Source organism: Rattus norvegicus, chromosome 2, assembly GCF_021556685.1.
Source record: "Rattus norvegicus strain SHRSP/BbbUtx chromosome 2, alternate assembly SHRSP_T2T, whole genome shotgun sequence".
Taxonomy (NCBI): Eukaryota; Metazoa; Chordata; class Mammalia; order Rodentia; family Muridae; genus Rattus; species Rattus norvegicus.
Window position 1 is genome coordinate 139938829 of NC_141535.1, and position 16206 is coordinate 139955034.

Here is a 16206-nt window from a genome sequence, read left to right on the forward strand (position 1 = left end):
TTTTTTAAACAAAATCTTCTTTAGTCTATGGTACTTTTAAACTACTTTTAAAACATTTTAAATATATTTCCTAGGCAAACCCAGCCATATTGACAATCCCAGAAAGTGTCTGATGTCAAGCCAACAACTAAGAAAAATGTAATAAAAATAGGACAAAGAAAAGTTATAAATAATGCCAATCTATAATAATTTTCTATACTGATACAATAACCCTACATCCAGCAGATGACAATATCAAGGCACATTGTTTCTTAATAAACCACATCAAAGAACAGGGCTTAGGTTCTAGTCATTACTCTTCCTTTGAGAATACACTAGATTCGGTTTCAACAATTATCTAGTGAAAACATTAGACTAAATCATCTCTAAATGGACTCCTGTTCAAAGAATGCAATCCTAACGTGTCATTGAAATATTTTTAAAATATGAAGGAGGGGAAGCTGGAGAGATGGTTCTGTGGTTGCAATCACTGACAACTATATCAGAGGACCCAGGTTCAATTCTCAGCGCCCAAACAGAAACTTACAACCATCTGTAACTCCAGTCCCCAGGGATTCAATGCTCTTCTCTAACCTCCATGAGCAGTGCACACACAGTGGTGCACATACAGGAATGTAGGCAATTATTTGTACACATAAAGTGAAAAAGACTAGATCTTTAAAATATCAAAGTGATAAGTTTCTTTGGATTGAATTTTTCTGGACATATCTCATGTTCTAATAAAGAAAATTCAAAGGGATATTAATGGAGACACAAAATGTCATTTGCAGGATGCCTTAAAGTCTACAGTTGAACACTGTTTTGTGGGCTGTGCCTTTTGATTCATTTGTATTTTGGCTCCCAGATTAAACTGTACAGTCCTCTAACAGAACTCTACCACCTTCTTCTCTAAATGATTCTCATGGCTCTGGGTGTATATGCAACACCAGAAGTTCTAATGTCTAAAATGGATAAAGATCAGATCTGGAATTAATTCTCTAACAATTCAGAACAAAAAAGAGCACGGTTATACTCATAATAGTTTTAGATCTATAGCCTACAATTATCTTATCTATCCCAAGAGAAAAATCATTCAATGTGACTCCTAATATCCTACATCAAAGAATTGGGTTTGTCATGCAATACCAAAATGAGTTTTTATACATGGAATAAACCGATGCTTTTCTCATTTCTGGATCATATATCAAGGACTACAAATATTTCTGAAGCATTATTTCACTTTTTCCTGAACAGCCTTCCAGCTTAAATAAGAGGCACATTAAACAAGAAAAGCATACAAGTTTTCCTCAGCATTTTCCAACACAGACCATTAGCTTAAAATCGATTATTAAAAAACGATGCCAGACGAGGCATCAGCTCAGAGCACAGCAGATCTTTAGCCATTTAGGCTTAATGGTTCTTGCGGAGAAGGCTCTGGACCCCAGTGCCCAGAAGCTAGAGCTGCACTGGGATTTGCTGAGAATGGCATAGGCCCCAGCAGTGGAAAAGGCTTTCTCCCACATCCCTCATGCTAACTCTGCTAGGCCTGGCTTGTCTTTCCACACAGGATCCAAGATGCCTCCCAGGAAAGGCCAAAAGACCCCTCCACAACAAAAATGAAGCATGTGCTAGGGGAATCAGACTCCCAGTAGAATAAAACTTAGAAGATTCTCTACTGCTAAACAACGTTCGTTCTATGAGGATTCACCAGCAGCATTAAAGGGAGGGGAGTGATTCCTCTCAGTGCACCCAAAGCAATCTCAGCAGACTCACTCAGAATGCACACGGACGCACAGGTTTGCTCAATCTATATAATGCATAATCTTAAGATGCTAAACTAGCAGAGGCGGGGACTGGAAAGATGCTCATCAGTCAAGGGTACTTGCTGCTCTTGCAGAGGACCTGGGTTGGGCTCCCACATCCACATCTGTAACTGCACTTCCAGGTGATCCAAGGTCCCTCTGGCCTCGTGGGTACCAGGCACACACATACATGCAGGCAACACCCCCCCCCAAGAAGAAAAGAGGAGGAATAGGGAGGGAAGGAAGAGAGGATGAAGATGTGGGGAACCACAGGAACTATCAACTCATACAGGACCAAGGTGCTGAGACCATCCACCAGACAGGGAACAGCCAGGGCTGCCACCCAGCCAACAGCCTAATTTTCTTTCTACTATGCTGAAATTTTCTTGTGAGAAGATGATGCTAAATTCCACATTCCCGGTGGCAAATTTCTCGTAGAATTTAAAGGCCAATTTTAATCTGGAGAACTGCACAGATTTAATAAATGCCAGTTGATCTTCACTCAAACTTCCTTCCAATTTAGAAATGCCATAGTCTGAGAAGAAAAAAAAACTTGTCAATCATTAATAAAATTAATGGTTCTTTCATGGCTAAATTACCAATCTCTAAAAGAGAGATAACTTTCCCCAAATATTTAACCGTGGAAATTTTTTTTGATTATATGTTGGAGCTGGTGAGATAGCTCAGAAGTTACGAGCATATGCTGCCTTTGCAGAAGACCCAAGTTCAGCTCTCAGCATTGGGATCAGGCAGCTCCCAACCCCTGTAACTCCAGCTTCAGGAGATCAGACACTTGCACACGTCTGCCCTCCACACTCGCACACAATGCTGCACATGGAGTTGCACATAATGAAAAGCCCAGCTTTCAGCCGCACTTCTGTGCCCATGCTCACACAGACACACAAAGAGACGAAATTTAAAAATACTTTTAAAAAATCACGTGGGACTCAGCTTCCACTGACAGTTTTTTAAAAAGCACAAAGCAAATGATCTTTACGAACTAGCAACTAGCTCACTGCACATCACAGGTGGAGAGAAACATGAGAGGAAAAGCTGCCTCTCCTCAGATTTTTTTTTTCCAGTTCACAGCCCTTCACGTGACAGATCCATGTGCATCAGATCTACTTTGTATAAGCTGACAGGAGAATGATTCATTCCAAATTAGCGTCTGTATCTCCACGTTTAATCAGCAGGTGTTTTTCCGCCTGAAAGAATCATGAATGGAGTTAATTTGCTTTGTGGAAAGTATGTGTTAGCTGCTGGGAGCGGGGAGGGGGTGCCTGAATCAATCACATTACTGATGGCATCTTATTAGCTCCCAGGTGCAAAACTTTGGCAGGACTAATATCCGAGGCTGTCCCAGTTGCAGGCAGCCATAGCACCCACACATCCTGTAGTCTTCGTCCTTTATAGAATTACACAAAGTGTGTAGAAATCGTGAGTTGAATACAAGGGTGTATCCCATCAAGTAGGTTAAAATTCTCTACCTGTATCCTTCCCTGAAAATTACGTCTATCCCGCTTTGGCACATTACCCACAAACAACAACAATAACAACAAAATAGTAGTAGTAGTAGTAGTAGTAGTAGTAGTAGTAGTAGTAGTAGTGATGGTAATAATAAAATAATTTGTATAGTGCATTTAAAATGTTTATAACAATTAACTGTACTAAGATGAGCCTGACCTTATTATCCAAGAAACTTTGATAGCTGACGTGAAAGGATCACGGATTCAAAGACTACCTGAGCTTTGGATAGAGGGTTCCAAATCTTTCCTCAAAGCAAAACAGTGAAGAAAGAGGAATTGAAAGAAAGCTCAGTGGTAGTGTTTGCCTGGCAGACATGAATTCAAGAAATCTCTCCTAGCTAAGAACTTTTGTCTGCCCGATACTGTGGTCCACACTGTGTTGCTGCCCTATCCTTCCCTGCGGAAGCCTCAGGGAGGGCTCAGAGACTTATGCTGTTTTCCTAGCTCCACTCTTTCCATGCGCCTTACCAACCCACTCTGCACTGGGTAGATGCTCTAGGGACGAAAACTGTTAAGAATCTAGTGATGCGTGTTCTTATCCGTAGTAGGCTATTTGCAAGCTGTACAGTGCAGGGCTGGAGAGATGGCTCATCTGTTAGGAACACTGGCTGCTTTTCCAGAAAACTCGAGTTTGATTCCCTGCAGCCCCCAAGGTGCCTCACAACCACTTCTAACTTCAGTTCTAGAGGATCTAGCGCCCTCTGCTGGCCTTCTTGAGTACTTCACACATGTGGTGCACAGATAGGCATGCCCGTGAAACACCCACATACATAGAATAATGTAATACTTTTTAATTTAAATTTTATTTCTCTGGTTGTGCTAGGGATGTTAAGGTGTTCTCACTGCATGTTTTTCTGAGACTCGGAAGTGTTCTTCTCCCTAGACATAAAAGAACATCTGCTATTTTCCCATTTTTAGTCCCCTTTCATTCACGGGATATATCATCAGCAAATTGGAAGACTTCATTAAGAGTTAGTCACGTTCTTGAATGGAACACTCTGCAAAACTAGGGAAATTTTCCACCTACATCCAGAGATCCAGGATTATTGATTACTTAACACATATTTCCAAGTTTCAGGGAATGTTTAGATTGGACGTGCTGGCACTGTTGGCTAAGCAACGCGTATGTGCATATGAACACGCACACACAGCCACAGGAATGAGCTAGACAGGGAGGGTTTGGCCTCAGCTGTGCGCTGACCGTAAAAAAGGGCAACAAATGCATGAGTCAAAGGGGACTCAAGACTGGCTTTATGAAAACAAACATTAGCAGATTAGCAAATCACATAGAATACAGGGATCTTAGGGCTGGAGAGAGGGCCCAGTGGTTTAGAGTACTTACATGTTTTGCACAGGACCCAGGCCCTATTCTAAGCACCTACAGGGCAGCCGATACCGATCCATTAATGCCATTCCCAGGGGATCTGATGCCCTCTTCTGGCCTCTATGAGTACTGCATATACATAACAAACATACTTGGAAGCAAAACACTTACGTAAACAAAATAAAATGAAAAATTAAAATACTGGGATCTTAGTGAACTTCACTAGTAAATACAGTTTTAAAATACTCAAATCCTTGTTGGAGGGAAGACAATGGCAGGAGAGAAATAACATCATTCCCTTCGCCCCAAACACTGTAATTCACAGCAATGTCTCATTTAAAAGCTGTACACCAAAGGTTTAAGTAGATATATACGCTCAGTCTTCCCCTTGGTGGCCCTGGATTCCAATACCTTTTAGTTCTCTTCACAGATCTGCGTCATCCTCCTTCACTAACAGCTGGCCAGTCTTCTCGTCCATCCTTAGATCTCACACCATCTTTGTGCCATTAATCAACAGAAGACGGAAATACCACTTAAAACATGGTCATATCATAATTAGTTTAATAATTGAATCTCCATGTGAGGGCTTTAGAACAAATAACAAGTGCATTCATTTATATAAGTCCTGAACCTGGTAAGCTGGAGTTGTACCAATAATGGAGTGCACGCCTGGTCTCATTTCAAGGGCCAGAAAGAAAGGAGGAGGTAGGCAAGAGAGGAGGAAGGGAGGGGGAGGGAGGGAGAGAGGCAAAAGGGGAGGGAAGAAGGAAGGAAAGGAGGGAGGGAAGAAGGGAGAGAGGGAGGGACAAAGGGGAAAAGAGAGGGAGGGAAGAAGAAAAGGAGAGGACGGAGAGGGAGAGAAGGTGGGAGGGAGGGACAAAAAGAAGGAGGGAGGAAGGGACAAAGGGAAAAGTGGAGGGAGAAAGTGAGGGAGAGAAGGAGGGAGGGAGAGGAGGAAGGAGGAAAGAAGGAAGGAAGGAGAAAGGGAAGGAAGGGGTCTCCCCTCTGGAACAAATAATGTGACCTTTAGTATTAGAATTTTTATAACACAATTTTGACATTTTAGAGGCCTCCTTTGCTCCTTTTTAAATAAAAATTCTGTGTCATAATCAAGCCTGCGGGTGGAGGGGTAAATCTTTGGTAATCTGAGGTTACACATTTACGTACTTAGCCTGACTAGTTCAAAATCCACAAAGTTAATCTCCCAAAGCCCCGGAATGCAATGTTTTACTTCTGAGCACTGCAGCCTGTTCAGTACAGTGAAAATGCCTACCCAGAAGTAAACATAAAAACATGGAGAATGTGCCTCTCTCACAGAACACGTAGTCTGAATTTTTGTTTCCATTCAGAGAATAAATATTTCTATTTTCCTTACCTTTTTTAAATATTTTGATCAAATTAAGTCAGGAATACAAATGCACCTTTTTTTTTATTTGACCTTATTAATTGAAAAGGAAACGTCTCCTATCATGGGTAGCTTGCTAAGGGGGTATTGAAGAAAACAGATTTAGAGATACAAAGTTAAGGCACAGTTGAACCAGGGAAGATTTTCAAATATGGTAAAAATATGACCCTACTCATGTGTAAGTTACTGGAGTAGATGGGTGTGTTGATTGTTTTCTGCTCTAATGCTCTTTGAGTTTCAACAGACATATGAAGAAATGAGCAAGGCAAGTAAGTGATGCCAGAATCAGGAATCATTCTTCCATGCTACGTCAACAGCGGGACGTGCCAAATTGATCTTTGTCAAATGAATGCACAGTGGAATGTGTAACAGAGCTCGTTGATTTCCCTTGCTGACAACCGCTAAGGTTTCCAATCGTATGTTTTGTTAAACTCACAAAGATGGGTCCAGAGACAGATTTATACCTCTTTTTTTCTTTAACCAAGTTCATAGTTAATTTTATAAATGACAATTATCCATTGAGTTCCCTCCGAGAACTGGGCATTACCTCGTCCACTTATTGAGGGATCAAACTTCTGTAGTGTCAAAAACATTTGCGTAATCGGTGTAGGTAAAAACGAAGCCTTCTCCAGTGTGAATAAAGTTAAAGGCTTACAAACACACATTGACAATTAATGTATGCAATAAAACAAAGGTAAGTCTGGCAGAAATACACATTTGCAACCCCAGCACTCAAGTACTGAGGAGGATCATGAGTTCAAGCTAGCCTGAGTCTTGTCTCCAAACACACCAACACCAACACCACCCAAGGTCATTCTGAAGAATAAAATATATTAGAAGTTCAAAAAGGTGTTTGGTTCTCCCAGTGTGAAATCCACCACCCCCCCCAGGAGCAACTGTGCATAGCAGGTGAGTCATAGTCAATCGTTTAAAGTGCACAGCCATATTTCCAGTTTATTAAAGAGGAACCATACAAGGTTCCAAGCAATGTAGCGAGAAGAACCTAACTAAAATGTGAAATGCATGCCGAAGAAAAGGGCTAATGGAATCAGGTAAACATGGAAGTCCCCTGCTATGTTCCTCTCTGCTTGCTAAGGGTCACATTGTGACAGATGACGTTAGTTGTCAATTTGACTGAACTGAAGCAGACTTCTGAGAGTATCTGTGAGGGTGTTTCCAAAGAACATCGGTGTGGGGGTCAGCAGATCTGAGTGGGGAATGCCTGCCCTGAGCAGGGTGGCACCATCCCATAGGCTGGAAGCCCAGACAGAATGGGAAAGAAGGGAGGAGCGGCTTGTGTGTAGCACACCTCTCTTGAGTGGGTGTATTTTTGGCTGCTTCTGTTGACCATGGGCATCAGTCTCTAGGTGGTGCAGCCTTGAACATGAACTTTCACTAGCTCTCCAGGAGATTTCAGACCTTTGTCTCCAGCGAGAGCTCTTACAGTGCTCACTCGATTGGCTCTCTCTCGTCTAGGTTCTTGACATGAGGTTCTGTAAGTGTCCCTGCTTCTCCAGATTGCCATAACTATTGAGAAGTTATCTAGCCTCTGATCATTACATGGGCCAATCTAAAATTCCCTCTCATAACTATGTATGTGCGTGTGTGTGTATGTGTGTGTGTGTGTGTGTGTGTGTGTGTACATATGATGTGTGTATATGTACAATGGATGGGTATATGTCTTACTGTTCTGTTGTGTGTATGTGTATGTATGACATATGTATATATGTATGTATGATGTGTATATATGTGCAGTGTATGCATGTATGTCCTACTGCTCTGTTTTTCTGTGGAAACCTGACAAATGCACACCCTTGACAGGAAATTTAGAAGCAAAGAAACAGCAGAATGGGTGAAGAAAAGAAACAATGGAAACAATTTGAAGTTGAAGGGTTTAGTGGGTAACTGCTTTCTCATTTAGTAAACCAGAGGAAGCCTGAAGAGATAGCTTGCTGGTACATGCTCTGGCAAACTCTGGAGATAGCAAGCATTCTGAGGTACACGTTGGCAATGGTAATAACAAGTTGGCTTTAAGAGTCATGCTGATCCTTAAACACTCTAACTGTCCTGCATAATAGACAGCTGTGTCCCTGATACTCTCAGTGGAAACGTGAGATTTAGCCTGGGGTGTCATCTGCAGTAACTTCAAGCTAAGAAACAATAGCTTGAGCTAAAATCAAAGAGGAAATGCTAAACTAATGTACAAAAGACAATCACATCCTGGATAATAGTGGCATTGGCCTCAGAGGGTCATATATACCAAAGCATGGGAATTGGAGGAGTCTAAAGACACTGCCCATCTTTAGAACAAGAACCATAAGTGGACATACTGAGATCTTCAATTTTAAAAATAAAGCATCTTCTTATCTCTACAGGCAAACCCACTGACTGATGCCCCTATCTACGGAGCTTCCAATGAGCTGGTTAAAAATGCTTTTAAGTCTAAATAGAATTGTATCACTTTTCCCCTTCCTATCTCCAGATCTGCCACCTGCCCCGGCTTCTCAAGTTGATGGCCTCTCTTTCTCTGAGAATATACAACTACATAGTTAGACTGACTAGTTTAAAATCTGCAAAACAAAAGAGAGGGAAAAAGGAAGTCTAAAATATGTGTAGTTTGACAATTGGATTGTAGAGAAAAGTCCAAGGTTGATGTCAAACTTGTCCAAAACAAAGGCCTGAAGAGCACTCAGCCCACTAGCACAAAGCATGGAGTCTCCAACAGGTGTGGGGGAATGAGTGATATATCAAACAGAACACAACAATAGTAATAGTTATAAGAATGATGATGAAGAAGCAGAAGCAGGAGCAGGAGAAGGAGGAGAAGGAGCAGGAGGAAGAGGAGCAGGAGGAAGAGAAGAAGAAGCAGAAGGAAGAGGAGAGGAGGAGGAGCAGGAGGAAGAGGAAGAGGAGCAGAAGGGAGAGGAGGAGGAAGCAGAAGGAGAAGCAGAAGGAGAAGCAGAAGCAGAAGCAGAAGGAGAAGGGGAAGGAGAAGGAGAAGCAGAAGGAGAAGCAGAAGCAGAAGCAGAAGCAGAAGAAGCAGAAGCAGAAGCAGAAGCAGAAGAAGAGGAGGAGGAGGAGGAGGAGGAGGAGGAGGAGGAGAAGAAGAAGAAGAAGAAGAAGAAGAAGAAGAAGAAGAAGAAGAAGAAGAAGAAGAAGAAGAAGAAGAAGAAGAAGAAGAAGAAGAAGAAGAAGAAGAAGAAGAAGAAGAAGAAGAAAAGAGAAGAAGAGGAAGACAAAGAAGAAGAAGAAGAAAAGAAGAAGAAGAAGAAGAAAAGAAGAAGAAAAGAAGAAGAAGAAAAGAAGAAGAGGAAGACAAAGAAGAAGAAGAAAAGAAGAAGAAGAAAAGAAGAAGAGGAAGACAAAGAAGAAGAAGAAAAGAAGAAGAAAAGAAGAGGAAGAAGAAGAAGAAGCAGTAGCAGAGGCAGAGGCAGAGGCAGAGGCAGAAGGAGGAGGAGGAGGAGGAGGAGGAGGAGGAGGAGGAAGAGGAAGAGGAAGAAGAAGAAATATGTGAAAATGAAGCTTTCCTTCATTTACTCTACCATATTAGTATCTGGGAAGCTGGGGGTGAACACACAAAGTCTGATATGAGACAGTGACATCATAAGATGCAAAGAAATATACAGTAATGTCTGAACTTTTTTGTACTGGTATAAAAGGAGAGATTGGTTCTTGTGTAACACCAAACTAGTACTTTCTCTATAGATGGGTTCTGGATTTTAAAATAAAGTAGAGAATTTTAAGATGTTCTGGTCGGTCAATCAGCATGAAGAGTCTTCAATAAAGATGCAACCGTTTAAGGGATGTTAGTTCGTAGATTCTAAATACCAAGGTCAATGTAAACATAAGTTTATTTTAAAACTTCAGCTCATGCTACATTTATAAAACATATAGTTTTAAAAACAATGAATACAAGATGAGTCCACTGATAAAACGTTGGGGTTTTTTCATCCCTTAGTGTAAGGCACGAGCAAGGAGGCAGAAGAGCTGCTCAGAGATAAGCACTGGGTGCTCCTGCAAAGACTCGAGTCCACTTCCCAGAACCCACTTGGTGGCTTACAACTGTCTGTAACTCCAGCTCCTGATGCCCTCCATTAGACTCTGAGGGCACAAGGCATGCATGTGGTGCACAGACATACACTCAGGCAAAACATCCATACATATAAAATAAAATGAAAAGTTGCAAATATCTTATTTATAAGAAAATGTAAATACAATCCTATATGTTTCAAGACCAAAGAGAAACTAAGCTCAGACATATCCACAGGTCACAGTGGTAAGATATGGAACGCGGGCGTCACCACTTGCCACATTTAATTTTCCTCAGTTCTGTTCCATTCCTGGCCTGTGAGCTTCGTCTCTTTAAGTGAGGTTTTTATCATCTTCAAGAATGCAGAAAATGTCTCCTCATCTCTACAGGCCAACTTGGTCCATGTCCATAATACAAAGTGATTACAAGCAACTAAACCTAAAAGCGCTTGAGGGCTTTGTCTTTGGTTCATACACAGAAGGTCTACACACATACATACAACACATACACACAGCAAAAACAAAAAAAAATTATACACACATACACACACAAGCACACAGTAACACACATACAAGATACATGTACACACATGTTCACATACACACATAACTATCTTTACGGTCCTTTCACTTCTATACTTGTCCATGTTCCAATGAAACCTTTATCTACGTTTTTTGATTCTCTTATTTTTAATGTAAGTAAACCCATTAAAGGAATTTACTCTGATAGAGAGCCTAGGCGACAGGAATCCATCTGTATTGATGAAAAAATTTAAGGAAAAATGACCCCTGGTTTCTTGAGAGAAAAAAAGACCCCTTTGTGTTGTGTAACTTGCAAGCTTTTTGAACGATTTACATTCCAACGGGCAAGGAAATTAAAAGGACATCGGGGCTTAGAATCTGGAGGGAGTTTGTCTATCCATCCTTTGATGCACCTAGAGAACACTCAGACTTCATGAAAGACCTGTGTCCACCACCCAATTCTTTGCCTTCAGCGTGGGGGCAGCAGCATCCTGTACAGGGCAGTAGAGAAAAGAGAATACAATCCCTTAAAAGGCTGCAGCACACAACGCAGATCTCCACTAACGCAGCCGCTTTCAAACCTTATTATGAATAAGAAAGGCATGCTTGGATATGTAAGAAACTCTAAAGACGAAAAAGTTATTGGAACAGAACAAAGAAGTAAAATTCCACTAACTGGAGATAAATTATAGCCCTGATTCACTAGTGAGAAACCAGATTTAGGTGAAATCATATAAATATTTGTTTGATTCTTTTTTCCACTGAGGGAAGAAACATAAAACAAGATGTATTGTTTCCCTTGGAACATTCGGTGATGCTGAAGACGCCATCCAAAAAAATACAGCAAAACCCTGACAAGCCTTCCGACAGTGAGTCACCAACAAGTTTGGATCCAATCGACACGCAGATTCCTGGCAATTGTGTGTTGGTGTTTTATGAAGAAGATTAAGCCATGTGGATTTCTCTCCAGAAAGTCTGTTTTAATGAGTCCTACGGACTCCTCCGTGACTTCCTTACATCTACAAAGACACCTGTGTGTGGAATAAAAGGCTCAATGTTGCATTCCAAACCTCGTTAAAAACTCCTAATGTTCCCAGTGGAGAAACTGGAGAAAATCCACCCCTATGGGTTTAGGATTTAAGTTATGCTGAGAGGCAACTAGTGTTGTTCTGAGTCCTTCAAAAAGCTAGCAGCTACGAACCTGAGCATGGCCCCACGACTTGTCTTCCACCAGAGATCAGTGGAGAAGACCCGGAAGGGCTACAAAGAGCCCCAGAGAAGAGCGCAGCAAGAGAGTCATTTAATCAGAAAATACTCTTGTTTGGAAGGTAAGTCTTGTACAGACGATTGGGTTTGCTTTCCTGCAGATATGTCCAAAACCTCATTCTTCCTTGGGAATTCTCCAAGATAGCTGAGTTAGTGAGACTTCACACAAGGCTAGCAGCATCTCTTCAAGGTGACCACGTAAGGCCAGGCAGCAAATACCCTTAAAGGAAATCAGACTCTTAAAAAGAAGCTCACGACAACTTAGGCATTAAGAAGTCGATTTTATCAACCAAGGGACTTACCGTTTTAAAGTTATTTGAGAAACACTAGACTGACTATACATTGTCAGTCCAATGATCTAAGATCCTAGAAAGAAGATAACTTGGGAAAATGTATTAATGATTTTTCTATTGCTGTAATAAAATACCATGACTAAGACAATGTTCAGAAAGAAGTTTACTGGGACTCATGGTTCAAATGGTTTAAGACGCTATGACGGCAGAGTAGAGAGTTAGTGGCTGGAGAAGAGAGCTGAGAGCTCACACCTTTGACTGCAAACAAGAAGCAGAGAGAGCAAAGCACCAGGCTTTGAAACCTCAATGCCCACGCCCGGTGACACACCTCCTCCATCAAGGCCACACCCTCTAAGTATACCCAAACAGTTCTACCAACTGGAAACAAAGTATTCAGATGTCCCAAACTATGGGAACATTTATCATCTAAACTACCACAGAGTAACCAAACATGATATTCGTGTCAGAGGACCAGTCACCTACGCTGTAAGTTATATTGAAGACATACAGGCACATGGTCCCTACAGATCCTCCTTATCTGTAAAGAACCTTGGCTATACCCCCTCTCTGTGTCTGATGTTACAGCATCCAGCATTGTCTGGTAGCTTTTACTAGCCTTTAGGTTGATGAACTCTCTCAGACTGGCCTTAACTTGAAAGATGAAGTTTCTGCTATAATTAACCATTAGTGCAATCCACCATTACTTCCTCGGGCTGCAGTCAATTTTCACCAGCAAACAGTTTCTGAGTTTGAAAGAAACCCCTTGTTTGATAGTTCTTATTCTAATGTTTTTCTGGGTCTGGTTTTGTTTTTCCCAATGTTTTACTTTCATCTGGAAATCTATGGCATGTTGCAGGAGATTGGAGAATTCCTTCTTTGCTAAGTATTGGAGTATACACACAGTCATAAGAAACATCCCGAGAGCTAAGAGTAGAGCTCACCAGTATAGTGTTGGCCTCGGATGCAGCATGTACCAGGTCCTGGGATTGATTTATGATATCACAGAGAGAAAAAATGGAGGAGGAAGCAGAAGAAGAAAAGAGGAGGGAGGGAGAACTGAGAGCAAGTGAGAAAGGGGACAAAAGAGAAAGACAGCAGATAGGATCCCTCCTCCCACCTCACAATAGGAATGGTCATCAACACACCATTACTAGCTAAAAGGAACAATGCCCCTGTAACTAGTGTAAACCAATGCCTTTGCACTGCAGGACAAGGAGACTGACTGTCTTCCTCAGGATACCCCCTAACTACCTGCCTGGTGCTTGCCCCATGAACTAAGGATGCTCACTCAGTAGGCAACAGTAACTACCACTGGTATCTCACTATTTATTCTGTCAGCCCCAAACATCATGAACATGGAGGCTTTCTCCTCACTGTTGACATCCTCAACAGTGCACTCATGGCTCAGTTCTTAAATTTTCTACTTCCATTTGCTCCTGGATCAATTCCCATTTCCAAGTAGTTTTCCAGAATTGGCATGGGTGGCTATTTGCTGGTAAATTCTAACTTTTTTCAAGCTCTCCCTCTACAGTATTTTAGATACCTCAAAGTGTGCTTTTGGACTGAAAATCTAATATGCTGACTGAGTGGTTAGCCTTATAAATGACAGCCCTCAAAGGGGGATAAGAATATGAGAATATTTATGTTTATGATGGCAGAAAACAGCAGCTAGAGTGGAATGGGAAACAAAAGAAAAATGCCAGCATTTTCTATTTTGGAACATAAACATGAAATACTGCAATAGCCACTAGCAATGTAGAGGTGAAAAGGAAGCAGGGTTGCTGCTTTCACAGAATGCAGTTTGTGGAACAAAGAAAAGCACGAGAAATCAGCTACAGCACACGAGAAAAGCCACTACACATGAAGTGTAGGTGAAAGGTTTTAATAGAGATGAGGGAATGGCTTAAAACAACAGGAAGTAACAAGCAAAACTCAAATGAGAGCAAGAAGAAGTTGTTAGTGACTTGTAAATGACCCAGGAAAGCATAGCAGAAGATGCTGTGTGTGCAAGGCTGTGTCTCAAGACCAAGACAGGAAACGAGGAGATTGCACCCGAGTTATGTGATCACCTTTTCCTGTAAAAACAGATACAGAAGAGGCCAGTGAGATGGCTCTACAGGTAAAAGTACTGGCCACCAAGCTTGACAATGTAAATTCAATCCTAGAGACACACATGCTAGAACGAGAAAAATGACTACTACAAGTCGATCTCTGACTCCCCCACAACACACACACACACACACCGGGGCTATGGAGTGGCACTATTAGGAGATGTGGCTTTGTTGGAGTAGGCGTGGCCTTGTTGTAGAAAGTGTCTCACTATGGGAGTAGGCTTTGAGACCCTCCTCCTAGATGCTTGGAATACAATCTGCTCCTGTCTTTCTTTGGATAATGATGTAGAACTCTCAGCTTACTGACCGTGGACACAATATGACCTACTACCTCACTCTTGTCTCCATGCCTTCCCCCACCAAGATGAACTGAGCCCCATCAAACTGTAAGCCAAGACAAACCTCCTCCCTTAGGCTGCTTCACATCAGGTTTCAGCAACGACAAGAGTATCTATTTCACTTCAGAACAAAAATCTACTGATCTTTTCTGTTTTCTCCTACTTTTGCACATTGGAGTCTCAAATTACAGAAATATAGATGAGAGATTCTATTACTAAAATGTTTCAATCTACAACGTTTTTACCAAGGCGGATGACATTTCACATAAATAATCATTTATTTTGTTTGCTATATTTTTGGGTACATCAAACATTTTTAGACCCTTATGATCACCATGTACCTTACAACTGGACAAATCTAAAGATCACCCAAAGACATGACATTTATCAATTAATATCTATCTGAGAAGAAGGAAACAGTAATGTGATGTCAGAGAAAGCTAAAGAGATTATTTGGAACAGGAGAAACTTGGCAGTGTCCTTAGTCTCAAAACATTTAAAACCTCAGAACATACGAATGAGATCAGCCCCAGAACCCATGTATACAGAATGTCCAAAAGATGCCTGAAGACTAAAACTTAAAACTCTTCATAGATCACAGATTTGTCCCCAGATCTCTGCACACTTGATGAAAAGGGGGATGGGAAATAAAGTGAGGAAGAGGAATAAATTCAAAAGGAGAAAGAGTTTCAAATACCTTGTCATGGGTGTTTAGTCCTTGTCCTAGTTGGGATCTTACTGCTGTGAACAGGCACCATGACCAAGGCAACTCTTATATAGGACAGCATTTACTTGTGGCTGGCTTACAGGTTCAAGGGTTCAGTCCATTATTTTCAAGCACAGCAGCATCCAGGCAGGCATGACTTAGGAGGAGCTGAGAGTTCTACAACTCATTCTGAAAGCAAACAGGGGAAGACTGACTTCCAGAAAGCTAGATGGAAGTTCTCAAAGGCCACCCCCCCCACAGTGACACACTTCTTTCAACAAAGCCACACCTCCTGATAGTGTCATTCTCTGGGCCAAGCATATGTAGACCACCACAGTCCTCAAATTCAGAAGCTTGAGAATTAGTAATTTGATGACCTTCAGTGGGCATCAAGGCATACAAAAATCGTGTGCAGAAGGCTGACTCCTGAGTGTCATTCACAGACTTCCTGATTCTGTAGCTTGGACAGTTTCTGAGCTTTCTTTTATCACCATGGGTCAGTCTGATGGAGGAGTTCCAGAGTAAGTCATAACTTTCTCTATCTAATCAAATCCAGATTCGAAGAACTACCATTATGCGGTGGTTTGAAGGTGAACGGGCCCCCATAGGCTCATATTCGAATGCTTACTCACCCATTAGCTGGACTGTCTAAGAGTGACCTTGTAGGAGGAGGTGTGTAATCACTGGGAGGGGTCTCAGGTTTCAAACGCCCACACCAGCACCAGCTTCTCTCTCTCTCTCTCTCTCTCTCTCTCTCTCTCTCTCTCTCTCTCTCTCTCTCTCTCTCCCCCCCCCCGCCCCCCTCCCCGCTGCCTACAGATCAGAACAGAGCTCAGAGCTCTCAGCCACTTTTCCAGCACCGTGCTCCTCCCCCAATGATAATGGGCTAACCCTCCGGAGCAAAC